The sequence below is a fragment of the Schistocerca gregaria genome, chromosome 3 (assembly GCF_023897955.1).
Source record: "Schistocerca gregaria isolate iqSchGreg1 chromosome 3, iqSchGreg1.2, whole genome shotgun sequence".
NCBI lineage: Eukaryota > Metazoa > Arthropoda > Insecta > Orthoptera > Acrididae > Schistocerca > Schistocerca gregaria.
In genome coordinates, this window is record NC_064922.1 from 127,787,936 (window position 1) to 127,804,701 (window position 16,766).

The 16,766-nt window shown below is 43.2% G+C and overlaps 1 protein-coding gene across 2 annotated transcripts in view; it reads right to left on the reverse strand.

Annotated features, from left to right (window-relative positions):
• The window catches only part of LOC126356264 (uncharacterized), a 241,031-nt gene extending 224,293 nt beyond the window's left edge, over positions 1–16,738 (reverse strand). Inside the window, exon 1 of one of the 2 annotated variants that reach the window (XM_050007106.1) lies at positions 16,524–16,724. The gene's annotated coding sequence lies outside the window, so the exon portion shown is untranslated. Of the gene's footprint in view, positions 1–16,523 lie in introns of both variants that reach the window. The other variant, XM_050007105.1, reaches the window with a different exon arrangement.
• Between the last annotated feature and the right edge of the window lie 28 nt (positions 16,739–16,766).

Sequence of the window (16,766 nt, forward strand, 5' to 3'; positions counted from 1 at the left end):
TTTTTTGGAAAGCCTCAGCCTTTCAAAATAATTTTAGAAGAAATGCAACATTTATAACGGCTCTGAACTCATCTATTCAAAAGTCAGATGGCTCTGAGCACTATGGGACTTAACGTCTGAGATCATCAGTCCCCTAGAACTTAGAACTACTTAAACCTAACTAACCTAAGGACATCACACACATCCATGTCCGAGGCAGCATTCGAACCTGCGACCGTAGCGATCGGGCGGTTCCAGACTGTAGCGCCTAGAACCGCTCGGCCACCTCGGCTGGCCAACTCATCTACCAAGCACTTCTCTTGGTTCAGCCGGGGCCCCTGGACGGGCACGCGGTAACCTTCGAGCCGTCCATGCTAAATGTGTTGTTCCCTTTAAAACTATACGTAATCTCTAAACACGCTGCCTGAAGTGGCCCTGGAAAAAAAAAAAAAAAAAAAAAGTCGGGATAACAATGTCTCCTTCTCTCTGTGTGCGAATTGTGAGTCAGGGATTGGCTGCTATAGAAAACAGAATCATATTGTTAACTTTGATTAGGACTGTCCAATGAGTCGAACAGATGAGTCAGAGGGGAGACATGGAGCTCGTGGAGTCTTGTGATTGGCAGAAAACCCTTGCCTGGACAGTTGCGGAAGTGCTTTTCGAGAGTTTACCGAAGTTTCATGGAATGTGAGGAGAAGTGAAACTTGGTCTTCTGATTCAGACTCTTGTCTGGAGAGGATTCAGATCTTGAATTTGTTATGAGTGGGTTGCAATTGAAATATTTGGCCTGAGTGTGACTTCGCACTAGCACTGATCTTGAATGGGAAGCCTGTGGTGAGGACTTAGCTGTACTGACAGGTTAGACCTCAGTCATATAGGAAAACTCCCGGTGCTAAGAATAATCTTATTTGTGACTGGTCTGCCACCTTGACGTTTGATCTCCTTGTACGCAGTGCCGTATAAGTGAATGAAATTTTTCCATGATATGACCGGCGAAAGGGAGTGTAGCACACTCGGATCTACCGAGATTTGAGGGCTCCATTTGAGAGTAATTGTGATCCGTCTTATAGATCACCATCTGCGAATTTGCCTATTTAGTGCCTGGGAATTACTGGCGTCGCACATCGCTGCTCTGCAAATGCTTGAACCACGAGCATCACCTGAGACAGCGCTACACATCACGAAAACGGCTACTGTATTGTCACTCTGGTTTATTAGGGTAATGAGGATCACAATCTCACCACTTGTTCTCAGCTGCACCAACGTAGTATAACTTCTGTGTAGAATAAATGGATCTGAGTCTATTCAGTGTTACATGATTTCAGATTGCGTTATACGTACTTTGATTCAGATTAGATAGTCCAATCAGACAAACCTTTGTCTTTCCCACCCAGGGGAGTGTTAACTGTTTGATGCATATTTGTGTTGCCATCAGTTTATGTTTTATTTTGTTTTTATGCTTAACAATTATTTTTTCCTATTTTTAATCAATAAACTTGTGCCTTAACTTCTATAAAACATCAAACCCTTGTTGGTATATCAATCATCCATCAAAAATGACTAAAACAATGACAGAGCCACCATTTAATGAATACTATTTCAGCATTCAAGTTCATTTAGATTCTGATAAACGTAATAATCTCTAACGCAGGTTAAAGACAACAAACATAGTCAAAGGACAAAATCAATTTAGCAGCCATACGGGGCGGGTAGTCAAATGGAACGTGTACTAGTTAAAGTGACTGCTGTCGGGGCGGTAACTCATAGTCACCAGTCGCCTTCGAAAACATATTGCAAGCTCAATGTAGTCTTGCAATTTGGTGCCCACTCCGAGGATCCTGAATTGGTTTCACCTTCTGTGACCGTCAGATGCGATTTCCCGTACAAGGTTTCTGCTTTCCCATGTTGATATGCAATTGGAGCACTGAGGTAAATCAGTTTCGCGTAACCATAAGAATTACTGGTGCTAAATGCATTGATGATTTGTATATTTTGTGTGTGTTATTTGTTTATATTCTTATTCATTTGTTGTTGTGATTTCTGTGTTACTTGTTGATTGGTTCAAATGGCTCTGAGCACTATGGGACTTAACTTCTGAGGTCATCAGTCCCCTAGAACTTAGAACTACCTAAACGTAACTAACCTAAAGACATCACACACATCCATGCGCGTTGCAGGATTCGAACCTGCGACCGTAGCGGCCGCGCGGTTCCAGACTGTAGCGCCTAGAACCGCTCGGCCACCGCGGCCGGCATTACTCCGCGGACCCTATGACACAGGAGGAGGCCTTAAAAGCGCACAAGGACTGTTTGGACATCGACTCATGGAGACGCGCACTGCAGAAACGAGGGAAAAATCGTTTGCAGTAAATGTCGAACCACTTGACCACAAACATTTCTTAGCCATTTAAAATTTCTGAGTGTACAAAGAGAACAGCAATACATTACATGCAAAATGTTGGATAGCTCAGTACGACAAGTTGCTAGGGGAATCGTTGCCCTTGAAATACAAGCTGGAATTTATCTGGGGATGTTTAGAGAGATAGAGTGCGGAACATACGTGCAGTGTTGCTGAGAGCTGTCGCTCATGTAAAGAGTTCAGAGACGCGTCCCTGAAAACATGTTGGACGCAAGGAAGAATCGAGCAGCAGATTATGCTGGGCGAAGACCTAGAAGCGTCAGGATTCTGCGAAACGCTGATTAAGATGAATCGGTTTTTGAACCATCCGTACAGTACCAAGGAAATCATGAGGTACTGTTATGTCACATTGTCTCTACGCTACCAACAGCTCCTTATCGGAAGGTGCAACGATTCCATTGGATCATTCAACAGCACCCTAAGCGAATTAGACATCGTCAACGAAGTAAAAAACGCAAGAGACAGGAACAGAAACAATGACCGCGATAGGCAACATCATCGTATCAATGCATTCACTGCCTGCTTGAAAATTAAAGCCATGATTGAATAGAAATTCGTTATAAGTGACTGCTCTTGTGTTAACTGACACCTCTTCTGTGGCATGGTAAGTTCTGAACGGTGACTGAACTCAGGGTCTAACCTTCATTTATCTTTGTGATGAATGGCCGTTACGTCTTTGGACCGCACTATTGTTGTCCATTATCAAGCTCCAAGGAGTATAAGAATGTTAGTCAAGAAACGACAGCATTCTGAACATCAAATTCAGCTGTATAGTTCTCGTAGTGGTGTCTTCTATAATATCACTATGGTCTGTGATAGTATTTCTGTCCATTTTCCCTGATCTCTTATGCACAGCCCAAGAAGCGAGTGTACGTCGCTTTTTGCTGTTTAGTAATGGCAAGATTGCGACCATGCCACTGTGCATCTTTGTATCGATTTTCGAGTGTAATATGAGTGACATTAGCTGCCCACACATTTGATCCGTGGAGATGCTAAATCTTCAGGGATTCTGGGCCATTTTCAGTCTTGCCTCACTCGAGGTCTTTGCGGTTTGGTGGCGCCTAGAGGTCCACATAGGCAAAGCACACTACGAGGGATGAGCTCGTACAGTGTAATAGACACGGTGGTGTGGCACACCTCAGATTCAGGAAAAGGAGGGCAGCAGTACGAAGCGATCCACTGGTGAGGTTGAGGGCTGACCTACATCGAAGAACTAATTTTCCTTCCTGTGTTTTATTACAGCGTGATCCAACAAGAGCAAGTTGGAGAGGTTTTTGTAACTTGTAGATCAACAAGTAAGCAGGAACTAATGACATTTGTAAGTTTTCATATGTGCACATGCAGGAGCAGGTGTCATGGACAGGGCGTCTATGCAGACCACTTCGGCACTGGGCGACAACGCTGTTCGAAATACCAACAACAGAAGTATTATATGTAGATTATTCATCATCTAAGAGTAGAGAGGGCTTAAAGATAAATTTCACAGGTGTTGGGTAAAAAGAATAAGTTAGTACTAGGTATTCTGTGGAAAGAGTATTTTGGGTGAAGAGTGGATGCACTGCTGACTTACCATAAGGGTAATGCAATTTAAGACAATATAAATGTTGAGGATGTCATGTTTAGTCTATATGATGATACTTACTTCTTATTTTTATCTTTTGTTATTCCAGTCACATAAGTAATTATACATACACACTCAATGTATTAGTTCAAAAGTCTTGTTTTTGGGTTGTTATTTTGTTCATAACAAACTATGTATATAGAACTTTGTAAAATATTGGCACTGTAATGTACTGCAAGGGCTGTGCTGGTTTGGGGAGCTGTAAAACCCACAATTTACGCATCCAGTGGGGTGTCACAAGTCAACAACCTGCGACCGGCGACAATGACACATGGCAGTCCCAAGGAGAATGTCCGCAATAATGTGGTCTAGAGACCTGCCAACACTGAACGAGTGTCAGGACACCTGGTGATCTGTTTACCACTTTCACAACCCAGCAAAAGTGAAAGAGGAGGGGTAGCTATGCCAATGCCGCAGCTGCCGTAAACAAGACGGGCCTGGGTGGCTGTGAATGGAGCCAGCCCTCTGGGCAAGGGTGGCCCATCATTGATGCCACGTCACTTCCTTGACAGCCTGGTAGACAGTCCGGGTACCAAGTAAATGGCAGTCAACAGTAACCATCCACTGAGTGGTTATGAATGGGACCGCCAGACTGGGGGCTCATCGCTGATGTCATGACACGCCTTCGAACGACATGCAGATGAGTCAGCGCCACAACCAGACTCAGAGGGATTCCCCAGGCGGACATACCGCCTCCACAAATGGTGGGCACAACTAGGTAGCCACGATCTGGACGAGTAGCTCTTGCAGTTGTGTACAAAGATGCAGACGGGCACCGGCGACATTGGAGACATCACAATTTGCCCACTGGCACATTGGGAAAGAGGAAATCCTCCCTAGGAGGCAGGTTTCACACGAAATGCAATGCTATCTCACCACCTAATCCAAAGGGAGCCTGCACTCTTTCAGCTACTGGATTGAGAGACAAGGCAGCAGCTGAGATGTCACCTGCGTTGTTTGACGCTGTGCAGCCTCACTGGTGTTTCATTCTCTCCCACGAGATGTCATGATTAGATTAGATTAGATTAATACTTGTTCCATAGATCATGAATATGACACTTCGTAATGATGTGGAACGTGTCAGGTTAATAAAAGATGTCTGTACAAGATTTACATTACACAAAATATTGCATGACACTAATGTTTAAGTTGGTTTTTTCCCCTCCCTTAATTTATATCTAAAAATTCAGCCAATGAGTAGAAGGAGTTGTCATCTAGAAATTCTTTTAATTTATTTTTAAATGTTAGTTGGCTATCTGTCAGGCTTTTGATGCTGTTTGGCAGGTGAGCAAAGACTTTTGTGGCAGCATAATTTGCCCCTTTCTGTGCCACAGTCAGATTTAACCCTGCATAGTGAAGATCATTCTTTCTCCTGGTGTTATGGCTATGCACACTGCTATTACTTTTGAACTGGGTCGGATTATTAACAACAAATTTCGTAAGTGAGGTTACTGTGAGGATCCCTAGATCCTTAAATAGATGTCTGCAGGATGGTCGTGGGTGGGCACCAGCAAGTATTCTGATTACACGTTTTTGAACAATGAATACTTTTCTACTCAATGATGAATTACCCCAGAATATGATGCCATACGAAAGCAGTGAATGAAAGTAGGCACAGTAAGCTAATTTAGTGAGATTCTTATCACTAAAATTTGCAATAACCCTAATAGCATATGTAGCTGAACTCAGACGTTTCAGCAGACCATCAATGTGCTGCTTCTAGTTTAACCTCTCATCAATGGACACACCTAAAAATTTTGAAAATTCTACCTTAGCTACAGACTTCTGCGCAAAGTCTATATTTACTACTGGAGTTGTGCCATTTACTGTACGGAACTGTATATACTGTGTTTTATCAAAATTTAAAGAGAGTCCATTTGCTGAGAACCACTTAATAATTTTGTGAAAAACATAATTTACAATTACATCACTTAGTTCTTGGTTTTTGGATGTTATTACTATACTTGTATCATCAGCAAAAAGAACTAACTTTGCATCTTTATCAATGTGGAATGATAAGTCAATAATGTATATCAAGAACAGTAAAGGACCTAAGACTGAACCCTGTGGGACCCCGTACCTGATAGCCCCCCAGTTTGAGGAATCGGCTGTTGTTTTAACATTACATGAACCACTTATTTCAACTTTCTGCATTCTTCCTCAAACCATGATGATTTAGCTTACCTAAAAGAATTCCATGATTTACACAATCAAAGGCCTTTGAGAGATCACAAAAAATACCAATGGGTGATGTCCAGTTATTCAGAGCGTTTAATATTTGATCAGTGAAAGCGTATATAGCATTTTCTGTTGAAAAGCCTTTTTGAAAACTGACATTTTGTTTGTACTTTATTTTTACAAATATGGGGGGCTACTCTTTGATAGAGCTGTCAGAAGAGAGATTGGGCAGTAGTTGTTGACATCTGACATATCCCCCTTTTTATGCTATGGTTTTACAATGACATATTTCAGTCTATCGGGGAAAACACCCTGCTCCAAAGAGCTATTACATACGTGGCTGAGAATCCTACTTATCTGTGGGGAACAAGCTTTAAGTACCTTGCTGGAAATGCCATCAATTCCGTAAGAGCTTTTACTTTTCAGCGAGTTTATTATTTTACTGATTTAAGAGGGAGAGGTTGGTGGAAATACAGTTGTTTCAAACTGCACAGGTATGGCCTCTTCTATTAGTAGCCTTGCCTCTTCTAGTGAAGATCTAGATCCTATTTTCTCCACAACATTTAAAAAATGATTATTGAAAATATTTTCAATTTCTGATTGTTTGTTAGTACACTTGTCATTCAGTTTCATGGCACTAAAGTCTTTCTGTGCTCTTGGTTGCCCCGTTTCCCTTTCAATAATATTCCAAATTGCTTTAATTATATTATCAGAGTTACTGATCTCAGACACGATACACATGTTTCTGGACTTTTTAATAACTTTTCTTAGTACCGCACAATAGTTTTTATAATATTGAACAATTTCTGGGTCAGTACTCCCTCTTGCTGTTAGATACACTTCTCTCTTACGGTTGCAAGATATTCTTATTCATTTAGTTAGCCAAGGTTTTTTATATGTTTTCTTGGTATTATGTTTAACTATATTCTTGGGAAAACAATTTTCAAATACCCTTCAAAATGTATCGTGAAATAAGTTATATTTCAAGTTTGCATCGGGTTCCTTATACACTTAATCCCAGTCTAGCTGCTGTAGGCTTTCCCTAAAGTTTGTAATATTTATATTTTAATTGAACGCACTGCTTTGAAATTCTGATTTGATATACTGCATGGAGCTATGTCATGTACTGTAACTAGCTGTGCACCATGGTCTGAAAGACCATTCTCAACAACATAAGCATTTATGACCTTAAACTTATCTTGGTCTATAAAAAAGTTATCTATCAATATCCTGCCTTTCTTTGTTATCCGAGTAGGAAAATCAATGACGGAGCTCAAATTGAAAGAACTGAGTAATACTACAAGCTCATTCTTCCTATTACACTTTTTCAGGGAATCAACATTGAAATCCCCACAAATGATAATTTGCTTCCCCCTGTTTGACAGAAGGGAGAACCGATAGAGGTACTCAGGGTACCCTCCGCCACACACCGTCAGGTGGCTTGCGGAGAAGGGATGTAGATCTAGATGTTCATCACACCCGCCAATGTGTCAACTGCTGCTAGATTGAGATGATGCCAACAGCCTAGCTACCTCAGTGATACTGCCATGGACCAGATTGGGGACCAGAACCACCTACTGCAGCTCCTACATCAGGTGATGAGTGAAGAGCAACCCTCACTCTGGTGTGACCTTACTGCACCTCAATGCTTCAGCCAGTCTACAGAACGTTTGTGTGAGTTTAGCTTATGTTCTATCTGTGTGTCTTTGTAAATGTAACATATGGAGGGAGACACAGGGTGATTCATGTTTCAGACATGCATGTATTCCAGTATATTTTCTTGTGAAACTATTTTTTTTACCACTAATCTAATGTACATAGTTTGTCATGCGTTTATGTTAACTTAATGAAAGTGATTTGCAAAGGTCATGGAGGTAGAAGAAACAACATTTGTGGATGTTCTCTTCACATGCAGCTGCGCACTGGTACGTCAGTTTCTTTACTGAACAAATCAACGTATGACTTGCTTGGTTCGCCCCTGCTTCGTCGTTCACATTCCGCACTCACTGCATTTACTGGACAGGAAATCTCAGTGCTCGGCATGTGTAGTTTGCAAGCCACTTATGGTGCAATGAAACGTTCAATGTCTTCCCATGTGCTCCGCTCTAGTGATGCTACGAACATTTTTGGCATGGACGCATTTGAACTTTTTGGCCTCGCAGTTCAGGACAATGTACTTTGCATCAATGCTAGTGACCATGCAGACAGTGTTGCTGCACTATGTGATGATTTTGCTGAACTTTCTGATGATGGACTTGGCTGTGCCACAGACTTTGCAGTGCGTGTTGTAGTTAAAGACAATGCCATGCCTATTTTCCGCGCACATACCCAGTACCGCACGCACTGCACGACGCCGTCGTAGCTGTTCAACTTATGCATTTGTAAGATAGTGGTGCAATTGAACCTGTTTCTGCTTTGCGATGGGCTTCGCCTATAGTGTGTGTGACGAAACCAAATGGCCGTATCCGTATTTGTGCTGACTTTAAGTCTACAGTAAATCCCCACACAGTAGTAGCTACATTTCCGTTACCGCGTCCTGAAGACGTTTTTGATAAACTTGGTGTGGGAAAATTCTTCTCCGTGATTGACTTGCGGGATGCATACTTTCAGATACCGCTTGACGAACAGTCGCAGCACTATTTTGTGATCAACACCCACCTTGGATTGTTCAAGTTTCGTCGCCTTCCGTTCGGTTGTGCTTTGGCGCCAGAATGTTCCTTTTGCTTGGTCTTCGGAAAGTGACGCTGCTTTCCATAAGCTCAAATCTGCTTTGTTGAGTGATCGCTGTTTGATTCCTTTCGATCCTTCCAAACCAGTTGTTTTGGCTGTTGATGCGTCTTCTCACGGCATCGGAGCGGTTGTCTCGCACCGCATTAATTCTGTCGATGGCCCAATCGCTTTTGCATCTAAGTTGCTCAATTCTGCCCAGCAAAACTCTCCTCAGATCGAGAAAGAAGCTTTAGGTATTGTTTATGGAGTAACTAAGTTCCGTGATTTTTTTTTTTTTTTTTTTTTTTTTTTGTACGGTCCTGAGTTCTATTTGGCCACCGACTATAAGCCTTTGACATCGTTGTTCCACCCGTCAAAGCCAGTTGCGGCCCGTACTGCGCAAAAATTACAACATTGGTCTTTGTTTTTGTCTAACTACAATTGCGAAATCTTGTTTCGGCCTACAGCCCAGCAAGGCAATGCTGACGCTTTGTCTCGTCTACCTATCGGTCCTGACGAAGTGTTTGATTCTCCCGAAGTGTCATGCATGTTTATTGATTCGCAAGATAAGGAATTAGCTGATGGTTTTCCGGTGGGTTTTCGTCGTATTGCTTCCGCGACAGCTGCCAATGCTTCTTTGCAGATTATTTTGCAGTATATTCGTTCTCAATGGTCTCCAACTGCTATGTAGATTCGAGATCCCCTTGTACGGCGTTACTTTGCGCAACGTCACAACTTGTCTGTACACCACGGTGTTATCTTTTTACGAACTGACAATGATCTGTCTCGTGAGGTTGTACCTCATTCGTTGCAGTCGGAAATCCTCCGTTTACTGCAAACTTGTCATTGGGATATAGTGCAGACGAAGCAATTAGCGCGTCGTCACTGCACCTGGGTCGGCATTCTTAAAAATTGAGAATTTGCTTGCTAATTGTCGCTCCTGCGCGAAGCATCAATCTGCTCCCCGCCAGCACTTGTGTGTGGCTGACTCCTACTGCGCCTTGGCATCGCATTCATATTGATTTTGCGGATCCTTTCTGGGACACCTGCTGGTTGATCGTTATTGATGCGCACAGCAATTTTCCTTTTTTGTACCTACGTCTTGTACTACAACTGCCAGTACTATTCAGGCTTTGACGTCTATTTTTTTTGCATTGAGGGCCTTCCTGAAGTTACTGTTCTGTGTTGCTAATGGCATTCGTCATCTGACCTCAGCCCCATTCTACCCCCAGTCGAACGCTTTGTGCACACGTTTAAGTCGCAGATGAGCAACTTGCTCACTCACAACGCACTCTCGCGAGCGCGCGCTCTGGACTTTCCTTGCTTCCTATCGCACTCAGCCGCGTGGGACCCATTCCCCAGCGGAATTGTTACATGGCCGCGCCCATCGGTCGCTCCTGCAGCTATTGCACCTGCCGCCGTGCGCTCCCGCTGCTTCGCCTCACTCTCGCTTGGCACCGCATGATTTGGTGTTATATCGCGTTTTCTCTGGCAGGCAGCACTCGGAGCAGGGGCGCATTCTTCGTCAGCTTGGCCGTACCTTATTTGTCATTTCTAGTCCCACTGGCACTGTCAAGTGACACCGGAACTAGATTCGTTTGTGCTGTCCTCGGTTTTCTGCCACTGGTTGTTTTCGGCAGAATTGGAGGCTTCGCGGCTTCCGCCGCCTCAGCCCACGACTCGGCCGATGGCGCCTCCGCCGCTCGCGCCTCCGCGGGCACGCCTTGCCGTCGCCGTCGCTGCGGGTCGGGTCACATGCACCGGATGGGCGCCTCTCGCAGCCGCCATGTTCCTCTGCGGTGCCAGAACACATGGATGGACACTGATTCTGCCGTCACGCCGCCGCCGCCGTCGCCCGTGGAGGTCGTTGGTCCGCCTCCTCATCCGACCATACCCAGTGGCGGTGTGTGGCATGGGCACGTTTTCGACGGGGCGTTTTCCTCGCCCTCTCGCGAGCAATTTGGAGTCGCGGGTGGACAGCGCGCCCGGCAGTTCCGCTGTCCACCCCGTCAGCTGGGCCGCCCCTGGGTCCCTCCACCATCGGAAGCCATACTCAACGACGGTGCGTCGTTTCAGGGAGGAGGGACGTTGTATCCATAGCAACGATGCCATTGCGTAAATGCAAATTCTAAAGTTGGCACTACGACAGACACCGACGACAGCACACTCTAGCCAGAGCGGGAGAGATCTACGAACTCCGCTCCTGATTTTGCCATTGTGATCAAGAGCAGACGGCTGGGACACTTCGCTCCTCACTGCAAAGTTATGTAATATGTTTGCGTATGTTTATACAATAGTAAAGGTACTTTAACTGTATTTGCAGCACCGACATGTATTACCTTTTCCTGCTCCTACCCACGCGCCGCCTTCCAGGTGGGATACAAAAACAGATTGCCACCATCCATGACTTCAGTTGCCGAATGCATTGTGGTGTGCTGCCTTGACCAGCAGGAGTGTAAAGTATTCGCTGCTGCAACATAAGGCTATAATATATATTTCTCAGCACCCTGTTGTTTTGAACCATTTTTTATGGTAGAATATATATGCTTGGTGGTGGCGTAATTTGGTGCCATAACCTGGATTCATGTGTATGAAGTGATTAGTGTTCTGGTTAGGGTCGTGTATTGATCCCCCGCAGATCACGTTGTCCACTGTAGATCCCATGTTAGTAAGGCGTTTGTTAAATAAAAATGTTTGTGTGATGTTTGTTTAATAATTTTGTTGTCTTTTCATGCTTAAGCTGAATAAATCGAATGTCAATTACACTAATTAACAGTTCCTTTCCATTTTATTATTGCAGTCTAGATATGTAACATAAGGAGTAGCTTTTCACTTGGTGTCCACTGCGTGGATCTTTTACTTCATTAATGTTAATCTTCCAACAAGGTTATGCTGACGTTCTTCTTTGACCAAGATGGCCTCCTTCTGATTCACTTACTGCAGCACAGGACAACTGTGAATGCCAGCATTAATCGAAAACCTTGACCACGCTTTATCAACCGATCAAATCAAAACAACCAGGCAATCTCATCTGTGGGGTCATCTTCTCCACGACAATGCAAAGCCTCTTATAGCCAATGCACTCGCAGCACTCCTGCAGAAATTCAAATGGAAAGTTCTCGGCCACACTTCATACAGTCTGGACCCCTCTCCCTGTGATTACGCCATTTTTTGTCCCCTTAAAAATGCTCTGAATGGCAAACGATTCACCTCGGGCGACGACGTCCAGCTGTATGTGTGGAACTGGTTAACATCGCAGCCCCAGGAATTTTATGAGACAACCATTCACCACCATTCACAGTGGGACAAGTCTCTCAACAGTCAGGGTCTAAATCTGACGTATAGGTACTGGTTTGCATAATTATTCCTCCGGCTCATTTCTTTTTGAACAGCCCTTCTATGTCAAGAATGACTAAAATATTGTGTATGACTGAGACGGTTAAACCACTGAGGCACAGAAGGGTGCAAAATCTATGTAATTGTAATATGATAAGCTACATTAGTTGTCTCTGATCACAAAAATTGTATAAGTAAAAAATACCTTTCCAGAGTCTTTAAACCTCTTATTGTCTACATAAAGGCTGTGGTGTAGCAACAACCCTTGGGCTCGCATCAATTATACTACACTCGGCAATGTTCACCTATACGTCTTGCAGGCACGCAGCATTTTGTGAGTGAGTGACCCCTGAGATGAGTGGTGTCAAATTGTGATGTTTTTAAGTGTGGTCTTGGTTGGGAAAGTAGCCCCCAATACTCAAGTCATCATTGTGATATCTAAGTACTATATGTTGATTTCCTCTGTTCCATTGCACTCTATATCTTGAAGTTAAACACTACACATGTGGAAATCAACTATGGTGGGGGGGGAGGGGGGGGCAGTGAAAGAGGACAAGTGATTCTCTCACTATTCTCCATATTCAATGGTACAATTTAACGTTGATCTTACACCCAACACATTGGTTTTGTGAGACTACAGGAAGTTATCTGCATGAGCAGGCATTGGTGAACGCGTGTACATTGTTGAAGAATGTGGAATCTTTTTGTGGCTCTCCTTTGGACAGTAATTTTCTAAAGTTGAAATCGAGCATGCAGTTTGGTCATTTAACAGTAATCCTACAGAGGATGTTTGTGGCTGGCTTGAAAGCCACGTGCAGCTATTAGAAAAAGGAACATTTGAAAACGAACATTTGGAAGCAGTTACTGAGTACCAAATGCTGGGCCCAGGAATTTCTTGCACCAGCGTGCAGACAATGAGTTAGGTCAAAGAGGCGAAAAAACGGCCTACCTGTTAGGTGCCGCTTTCCACAGCAGGGACAGGGGCGCAAGACAATCTAAATCACCTGGTCAGTGCTTTACGACAGGGTGGTAAATGCCCTTTGTGAACAGGGATGGCGACCATAAAAAAAAAATTTATGATTTTCCATGCTCACCGTAGACAGGGCGTTATCGAGGGAGCAGTCAGGTGGTGTTGTTCCTCAGCCTGCAGAATTTTTTGGGAAACCCCATGCCTACAAAACAATTTTAGAAGGACTGCAGCATTTATAACGGCTCTGAAATGATCTGTGTTGGGACACAAAACCACTTCTCTTAGTTTAGCCAGGCCCCTGGTCAGACACACGGTAGCATTTGAACTATCCAGATAACGATCTCCATGATAAATGTGTTGTACACTTTAGAGCCATATGGAAACTCCAAACATGATGCCTAAAGTGGCCATGGGAAAAAAAAAAACAAGTCGGGTGCACAACCTCTCCTCCTCTCTGCGCGGGAATTTGCGATTTAGGGTTTGGCTGCTTCTCCTGAAAAGACAAAAATATTGTTAACTTTGATTAGGACTGACCAGTGAGTAGAGCAGACGAGTCAGAGGGGAAACGTAGAGTTCGTGGAGTCTTGTGACTGGCACGAAGTTCCTGTGGGGGCAGTTGTGGAAGTGCCTTTGGGGAGTTTACTGAGGTTCGATGGAAAGTGAGGAGAGGAGAAACTTCCGATACAGACTCTGGTCTGTAGCGGGCCTTCTGACTCAGACTGTGGTATGGAGAGGATTCTGGTCTTGACTGTTATGAGTGGGTTGCACTTGAAACACTTGTCCTGAACGTGACTTGCACTAGCACTAACCTTGACTGGGACGCCTGTGGTGAGGAGTTAGCTGTACCGACAGTTTAGACCACAGTCATATAGGAAAACTCTCTGTGCCGAGGGCAGTCTTATTCATGACAGGTCTGCTGCCTTGACATTTGATCTCCTTGTGCGCACTGGCGTATAAGTGAGTCAAATTGAGCCATCTGGTGAACGAGCGTGTCACACACTCGAATCTGCCGACATTTCAGGGTTCCATTAGAGAGTAATTGCGATCTGTCTAACACGTCGCTGCTCTGCAGACGCTTGAACCATGGCCGGCACCTGAGACAGTGCTACACATCGAGAAAGGGGTACAGTATTGCTGTTCCAGCATGTTAAGGCAAACAGAATCACAGTCTCGCTACTTGTTCTCTGCTGCACTAACATAGTATAACTTCTTTGTAGAATAGATCCATGAAAGTATATTCAGTTTTAGATAATTTCTGATTGAGTTGTCCATATTATGAGCCAGAGTAAATAGTTCAATCAGACAAACCTTTGTCTTTGGCGACCAGGAGAGTGTTAACTGTTTGTTGCATATTTATGCTACCATCAGTTCATGTTTTATTTTGTTTTTATGCCTAACAAATATTTTTTCCTCTCTTTCATTAAAAAACTTGTGCCATAACTTTCATAAAAGATCAATCCCTTGTTGTTATATCAATAACCCATCAACAATTGACTAAAACAGTGACAGGGCCACCATTTAATTAAAACTACGAGAGCATTCAAGTTCATTTAGATTCTGAGAAATGTGATAATCTCTAATGCAGACTAAAGACAACAAACACAGTCAAAGGGCAAAATCAGTCTAGCAGCCTTATGGGGCAGGTGGTCAAGTGGAAGGTTTGCTAGTTAAACTGATTGCTGTCAGGTTGGTAACTCATAGTTGCCTGTCGCCTTCCAAAATATACCGCAAGTCCAGTGTAGTGTTGCAACCTCATTTGGCAGTCGCATTACTGTAGAAACCAGGTTTCACAGTTTCAAGAACCAGTATTTGAGCGAAATCAACGAATGTTTATTAGCCTGTCTCTGGGTTTTGTAGATTTCCTGCAGACAAAAATATTATAAGAAAAAAAAAATTTGGCTGGTAACAGTCTTTGAATTGGTTACTACGGCTAACTTGTGTGTCCCTAACTTACCCCATCAATCCTATCGGGGAAAGGGGACCTGCCGTTTAATGTGGAATCCGAATCACGTGCAGTTCCTGGCAAACCTACACATCATTGAGAAATGCCGACCGGATTCTGTCGCGTGACCTTAGGGCTTCCGGGCACGCGCTTTAGCCCTAGCGCATCAGGTCCGACATTAGGCTAACAGCAGCATGTAAGTAATCATTCTCCCCAAACGGCAATCGAAAAAGGCAACAGTTGATTTAGTTCCTCATACGGAATGAGCTATGCGCCTTGTGTCTTTGTCTGATAAATCCAATATTGTTGAGTCGCTAAATGCAACCATTCTCCTCTGGAACCTTATGAATAGTGTAAATCTTAGTACTACTGGTGTGGAATTCTGGAAGAATGGCACAAGAAACATCATACTAAGGGGCCACTTACGCAACAATGTTTCAGCCTCTCGTCATTATTAGCTGAGTGTGAGTGCATGGGCTCTTTCATTCACTAAGCAAGCAAGAGTAGTCAACAGTCCTCTGATTGATGACATAGAATTTCTGTAAGGCAAGAACCTAAACCTATTCAAAAATATTTGCACTGTTTACTTACCATTGGCTACGTATTTCAAACATAAGCAAACATGAGGTAAAAAGGTCTTCGTATAAACTAGGAATTAACTGGGAGCAGATGATCTGCTTGAAACATTAAGTAATACAAATTTTCCGTGTCTCAACAATCTCATAAGCACTTTTGATGGACAATAAATGTAAAAGATGAATACTGCTATAATAGCTGTACTAAAATGAGGCAGGTACTGCCTAAAAATCCGTTTGATAATCCATTACATTAACATCTGACATAGTATACGGCTGACGTTAAATAGTATGTTGTGAATAGAACGAATAATAGTCAACCATTACTACATAACGGTAAAAAGTCCAAAATGAAGGCAATGGTGACAAAATATAAATAACTATTCGGACTCACTAACTGAAACTAAAATTATGAGCATATTGTGAAAGAAAGGCGTGAACCACAAACTGAAATAATGAACGTACTGTCAATGAAATAATTATATTTTGATGAGTCCTGGCCATCCGCACTATGGCAATAATAGAGTCCAGTACTCTCCCTGGTGACGTTTTTGATAACCAAAGAATGGTCATTAGTAATTATTATTCTGTTCAATGATTCGTTATTCTTTGTATCAGGAATAACTTCTGAAACATTTTCCGCCATGGAAATATTCTGGTAGTACCATACCTTAGGTAAATCGTCATCATCCACATTGCTGCAGAACGAAAGGAACCCTTGAGTACCTACTTGAAGCAAATTATATGCAATAATTTTAACTCGATATTCCAAATGTCTGATGAAATATGACTTACCAATAGTGGCATTCTAAGATCAGGTCGGTGCCGAGATTTGCAGGGATTAACTTAAAACTTCTGTCGTCGTTTCCAGTAAGCAGACTATACCGTTCCACGCAGTGACTGAAATTTTCGGCACCTGTGTAACTCAAGAAAATGACGAAACAGCAGATTACCTGAACAGTAACGCTGCAAGAAGCTGCATAATCCATAACCAGCGTTATCTACTAATCAATTACGTCACGAGATACTAAGATGTTT